This window comes from Euprymna scolopes, chromosome 25 (assembly GCF_053919585.1).
Source record: "Euprymna scolopes isolate OS-2025 chromosome 25, ASM5391958v1, whole genome shotgun sequence".
NCBI lineage: Eukaryota > Metazoa > Mollusca > Cephalopoda > Sepiida > Sepiolidae > Euprymna > Euprymna scolopes.
This window is the reverse complement of record NC_136506.1, coordinates 87,636,232-87,642,231: the sequence shown is the minus strand read 5'-3', so window position 1 is coordinate 87,642,231 and position 6,000 is coordinate 87,636,232.

Here is a 6,000-nt window from a genome sequence, read left to right as displayed (position 1 = left end):
GAAAAACATATAATGTCGAGCGTGATTTGAGAACAAGTGGCCGCGAATTGACACCTTAATAATTGAAGTCTTGATAATGACTTAAAAATAAACATAAACCAAAATACTGCTACAAACCCAACCAATAAATGTTACCATGCATTTTATTGGGTGGGTTTCTATGAGTATGCTTCTTTTTTTTTTTTTTTTTTAAGTCATTATTAAAATTTTAAATATTTAGGTATCAATTGGCAAATATTTTTCTTGTTCTCACTTAACGCGAAACATTCTTTGTTTTCCGAATCGAATAAACGTTTTAAAGTAAGTAAAACCACGTAAAACTTCTTCCAGATAGGTAGAGGAGTAACTTATCTTGCCTTTGGTAACATTTATTTGTTATGTGTTGTTGTTTTTTTTTTTTACCATTTTTCGTACCAATGTGCATTGTAAAACAACCCCAAATACAGCATGCATTGGCAATCACGCATATTAATTTACCCGAGTCATTGCTTGTTGTCTACGTCATGACATGCCATAAGAAATAAACGGTGTTATTTAAGTTGGGGATCTCCGCCCAATTACGTTCCACGATTTCTTGTTTCTTTCATTTCAATATTGTTTTTAAATATAATAAATAAGAATATTCGTAACCCCACCCTTTTTGAAATAAATATGTTTATTTAAATTTATAAATTTTTGACATATATGTTTTTTCCCCCAAATAAATCTTTATTTACGTAAATTTTTAATATGTTTATTTACAGACACAATTTCACAGGGATAATAAATAAATACTTGAAAAAAAAGATACGTACATAAACATATTCTATATAAATAAAACAATAGATGCGTTTATATGTGTAAAATTTAACCGATAAACTCTTAAACTGTTGGTCACAAACTATTTGACAAGAACTTTGCAGCAAATTCTACCCTATGCGACGAAGGCCATCAACTCCCCGTATTTCCTCCTAAAACACACAACACGCTAGGTAATATAAAAATATCTGTGCATGAGGTCGCCAAGCTAATCAAGAACCTTGATTCCAGTAAAGCAACTGGTCCTGACGGTATTCCAATTATAGTGTTAAAAAAAGCTACAACCAGAACTTGTCCCCATACTTACCAAACTGTTTAAGCGTTGCCTTAAGAAGTGCTTTCCAACACCCTGGAAAACCTCATCACTATGCCCCGTATTTAAAAATTCAGGTGAAAAGTCATCTCCCTTTCAGTACAGACCAATAAGTCTCCTGTGTGTTATGAGTAAGTTGCTGGAATCCATATTAAATAGAGAAGTAGTTAACCACCTCTGCAGAAATAATCTTCTTAGTGACACGCAATATTGTTTCTGCACTGCTAGATCTACAGCAGATGTTCTAACGGTTATATCTCATAGGATTAGCGAATCTCTCGACAAAGGCTTCATTTCTAGGGCAATTGCTCTTGACACATCAAAGGCCTTCGATAAGGTATGGCATAAGGGCCTACTTCACAAGATTTCCAGCTACGGTATAACTGGAAATGTTTTCTCAATTATTAAATCATTTCTCTCTGATAGGCTCATAAGAGTAGTGGTTGATGGGCAGAAATCAGAGGCCCACAGTATTAATGCTGGAGTCCCTCAAGGGTCCATCCTGGGCCCAACTTTCTTCTTGATCTACATTAATGATCCCCCAAAACACATACTAAAATCATTCGTTTACATCTATGCTGATGACACGACTCTCTATGGCAACACATCAAAGGCCGTAAATGACAATGTTCTCTCTGCTTCTCTCTCCTCAGATCTTGAGCGCGTGGTACAGTGAGGGAAAAGGTGGCTAGTTACCTTTAATGCATCGAAGACCAAGCTCCTATCATTACATCATAAACGCTCTGATCCCCCCATCTGGCATCAATTGAAATGGATGGCTCTCTTCTAGGGGAGGCCCCATGTTTTGATAAGCTTCTGGGTTTGACCTTTACTCCTGATCTGAAATGGAACACATACATCAAGTCTGTGGCTCCAGAAGATATCTCACTGCTGGTGCAATTCTTTATCTATATAAAAGCCAACAAGTATAAGTACGTCCAAGGATGGAGTACTGCTGCCACATCTGGGCAGGAGCTGCTAAAAACAGCCTATCCTGCCTTGACAGAGTACAAAATAGACTTCGTGGCTTGGTGAGGGGGTGCCCTTTTCTCTTCCCTGCAACCTCTCTCCCACAGAAGAGACGTTGCGAGCCTATCCTTGTTTTATCGTTATTTCCATGGCAAGTGCTCGTCTGAGCTCCATTCTCTGGTCCCCCTCGCCAATCTTTCACGAAAAACACCCGTCTAGCTGAATCCACTGTGAAAAATTTCCCCCACTCTTTATCTGTGCCTAAATCAAAACGTGGATTCCATGAACAAAGCTTCTTTCTTAGAACTGCACGCCTGTGGAACTCTCTGCCACTTGCCTGTTTCCCTCCCGACTTCAACTTGGATGTCTTCAAGTCCAACACAAACAAATTCCTGATGAACCACCCCCTTAAGTAATGACACTTTATCAAATCTCCAATACTAACTATTACTACGATACTATCCCATTGATTACTGTACACACAATAACCCTTTTCCCCGAGTGGCTTCTGGGTATTGATAAGTGGTTGCCTCCATGTAAAAAAAATATTTCATAACTTACTATATATATATATATATATATATATATATATATATATATATATATGTGTGTGTGTGTGTGTGTGTGTGTGTGTGTGTGTAGTATTGTTGTCACATTTGGGCTGATGCATCGGCTACTAGTCTCTCCCTCCTCTCCTGGATAGGGTTCAAAAGAGAATTGCCAACCTGATAGGTCCTGAACTGTCATCTAAGCTTCAACCTCTGTCCCATCGACGAAATGTTGCATCCCTCTATTTGTTCTTCAAGTATTTTAATGGTGAATGCTCTGACGAACTACAAGCACTGGTACCTCCTCGACGGAAATACCTCCGTCAAACCCGACAAGCAGCTAAATCCCACCCCTACGCAGTAGAGATCCCTAGGTGTATGAAACCCTTCTACTCCAATATTTTCTTACCCAGAACTGCTACACTTTGGAACTCCCTTCCGGGATGCTGCTTCCCCAGATGTACTGACATGCAGAAGTTCAAGTGTAACGTGAACAGACATCTTGCTACTCATCCCCCTTCATAATGTCCCTGCAACTTATGTCCCCGATAGTAGCCCCTACTTCAACAAACCACTGTGCTTTGTTTTGGGTGAAAGTTGAATTATATATATATATATATATATATATATATATATATATATATATATATATATATATATATATATATATATATATATATATATATATTAGTTTTTATTGGCGGAAACGCGTTTCACATGCTTTCGTGAATAATATCAGTAAAATCGATCGGATGAAAGTAGGTCTTGCGTATGAATATGGCGTATGGATATGTTGAAAGGTAGGAGTAACAAGTCGTGACCTGTTAGGGTTCGTTTGTAGACAAAATCGCACGGAGATATCCGATTGATTAATGATTCATGAAATAGATCGGGAAATAAAGGAAAGGGTGAACAAGAAGGAGAGGAAAAAGCGGGAAAATAAAATAGGAATTGAGAAATAAAAACGAAAAGAAAAATAGAAAAATGAAAAGGACTGAAGAAAAACACTAAATGAGTTATGACAAATAAAAGGGAAAGTTTTAAAGAAAGAAACAAGGAAAAGTAAAAATAATAAAGAAATCAGAAAAAAAAAAAATAGAAACAAAATAAGAAAGAAATGAAAATTAAGGAAAGTGAAGAAAAAAGAAGAAGAAAAAAAGATTGGGTGGTTGTTTTTGTTTTATGGCATATCAACCCTTTTCAGGTTATTTAATGCCGAATCCAGTGATTTTGAAGAACAATTTTTTAAAAGAGTATATTTGTTGTTGTTTTTTTTGTTTTTAGTCGGTTTCTATTTAACCCATAGTTTTAACTACCAGTCCGGGTCAGAGTGGACCTTGGAGCAATGGCAATTAAAGGGTGGCTCCACACTCCCCAAAGCCCGCAAGTTAGGACCTCACCATCGGATATAGTTTAAGGTCATATCCAGGACCGGAAAAGAAAGAAAATAGAAAGAAAATAGAAAGAAAATAGAAAGAAAAAGAAAGAAAATAGAAAGAAAAAAGAAAGAAAATAGAAAGAAAAAAGAAAGAAAATAGAAAGAAAGAAAAAAGAAAGAAAATAGAAAGAAAAGAAAGAAAATAGAAAGAAAAGAAAGAAAATAGAAAGAAAGAAAGAAAATAGAAAGAAAGAAAATAGGAAGAAAAAAGAAAGAAAATAGAAAGAAAATAGAAAGAAAATAGAAAGAAAATAGAAAGAAAAGAAAGAAAGAAAAAAGAAAGAAAATAGAAAGAAAATAGAAAGAAAAAGGATAAGTGTTAAAAAATAAAGAAAGGAAAATAATGAAAATAAAATTAGAAAAAAAAAAGAATATAAAATTTTCAAAGAATTAAAAATATTCAGACAGAAAAAAAAAGTAGAAATTGCAAAGGAAGGACAAAATATAAAAATAAAGAAAGGAAAATAATATAAAAAGAAAATAGAAATCAACATATTAATTGGGGGGAATGCATTGAGGACATTGCCAAGGCTGCTGCAAAGAAGGTGTGCTTCAAAATACCGCAGAAAAAGAAGAAAAACGGGAAAATAAAATAGAAATTGAGAAATAAAAATGCCAAAGAGGACAATGAAAAGCAATTAAAAAAAAAACAATAAAAAAAGTTATAACAAAAATGAACGTTTTCAAGCAAGAAAAGAATTTAAATGAATAAGAAAGAAACAAAATAAGAAAGAAATTAAAAAGGAAAGGAGAAAAGACAGCGAAAACATGAAAAAATAGAAACTAAGAAGGAAGATAAATATTAAGAAAAAAAGAAAGAAAATAATGAAAAAGAAATTAGAAATTGAGAAAAAATACGAAAGTTAAAAAATTAATTGAAAAAATCAGAATGAAATAGAGATTTCAAAAGAATGAAAAATAAGAAAAATAGAAATTGACACATGAACTGGAGTAAATGCATTGAGGACATTGCCAATGATGCTGCAAAAAAGTGTACCTCAAAATCCTGCAGAAAAAAAGGGAAAATAAACAGAAAAATAAAATAGGAATTGAGAAACAAAAACGAAAAAAAGATGAAAAAGAATTTTTAAAAAAAAGTAAAAATGACAAAGAAAGAAAAGTTTTAAAGAAAGAAAGGAAGCAAGAAAAGTTTTAAAGAAAGGAAGGAAGAAAGAAATGTTTTAAAGAAAGGAAGGACGAAAGAAAAGTTTTAAAGAAAGAAAGGAAGAAACGTAAAATAATAAGGAAATCCGGAAAAAAATAGAAACAAAATAAGACAAAAATGAAAATTAAGGAAAGTAAAAAAAAAAACGATAAAAAGGAAGAAAATAGAAATAAAATATTTATTACTAAAGAAAGAAAAAGAATGAAAAAGAAAATAGAAATTGAGAAAGAAAATTAAATAAATACGAAAATAAAAAAAAGAATTGAAAATAATCAGATAGAAAGAAATAAATAGTGCGAAAGAAGTAAAATTATAAAAATAGATAAAGGAAAATAATGAAAAAAGAAAATAGAAATCGACACATGAATTGGAACAAAGCATTGAGGGCATTACCAAGGCTGCTGCAAAGAAGCTGGGATCCCTCTATCGTGCTAGAAAATTACTTACATTTGCAAGTATCCTATATCTTTACAAAGTCAAAATTCGCCCATGCGAAAATAATAAATAATAAATAATAAATTAAAATAAAAAAGAAAGAATAAAGGTGAAAAAGAAAAAAATAAAGAAAATTAAATTAAGGAAATAAAGATAGGGGGAAAGTAACGCAGAAAAGAAATAGATTAGTAAGTGAATAAAGGGGGGAAAAGGAAATTAAATGAAGAAAAATATTTGTTCAAATTCCACTGCCCTCCTTAGCCTCTATATAACTCTCCTATAATAAAAAGAGGTGAATTTCTTATTGTAAGATGGGCGTTTAATAAAGCTGCGA